This window comes from Camelus ferus, chromosome 1 (genome assembly GCF_009834535.1).
Source record: "Camelus ferus isolate YT-003-E chromosome 1, BCGSAC_Cfer_1.0, whole genome shotgun sequence".
NCBI classification, from domain to species: domain Eukaryota; kingdom Metazoa; phylum Chordata; class Mammalia; order Artiodactyla; family Camelidae; genus Camelus; species Camelus ferus.
In genome coordinates, this window is record NC_045696.1 from 91068956 (window position 1) to 91069905 (window position 950).

A 950-nucleotide genomic window follows, 5' to 3' on the forward strand; every position below is an offset into this window, starting at 1 on the left:
TTGAACTTCCTCAGCAAAACAAGAATAGTTTTTGTTCTTGTGAGAAAAGAATTAGAAAATAGAAGCACAAATCTCCAAAAAAGCTGGTATATTACCTAAACTAACAGCTAATTCGATCCTCTGGATGGATGCAATCAGACAAGACCCAAGATCCTGACTAATGATATGAGCTATCCTGCTTCTTTTCTGACATTTCTACTTCTAAAGTATTAGGATCTGATCTTAACTAAACAACACCTAGAGTGGTGAGTTATAAAATTCTATAGAAATGATTCATTTGGCAAGTGCTTATTGAGCACCTACTCGGTCTTAGGCGAATGTCCAGCTCTGGTTCAGTCATGAATAAGGCAGGTTAGGTTAGTCTCCTCTCCACTCTGACATTCTACAGGGGGAAGTGGTGCAATGAAGACCAGAAAAAATGGTTATGTGACAGTGAGTGATGGAACAAGTGGACTGGGCACTACTTCAGATAGAGTGATTGAGGAGAAAAGAAGGAGCCAGCCATGTGAAGACTCGGGGATTGATGAGCTTAAACAGAGAGCACATCATATTCAAGCAAATGCCTTGAAATGGGAATAAGCATGGTCTACTGGAGGAAACAAAAATGCTCTGTGGCTGGAGAGACATGAAAGTTTGGGAGTAAAATCAAATGCTTTATTTTGATCCAGTTATTTTTGGAATCCTGTGGACCAGGTATGGTATCAGGTATCGTGCTTCTGTTCTACTGACATAACAGTGATTAAAAATAATACTTTTGCTAAACTTATCTGCAGTAGATGGGGAGATTCAGGGTGAAGAATATATGAATAACCAATAACTTAGATATTAAAAACTCCATTTTAAATCATAATATGAAAAACAATATGGACAAGAAAACATTCCATTAAAAATCTCTCTTTGATTTTTTTTGGGAATATAAAGAGATTTTAAAATCAAATTGTCACATTATT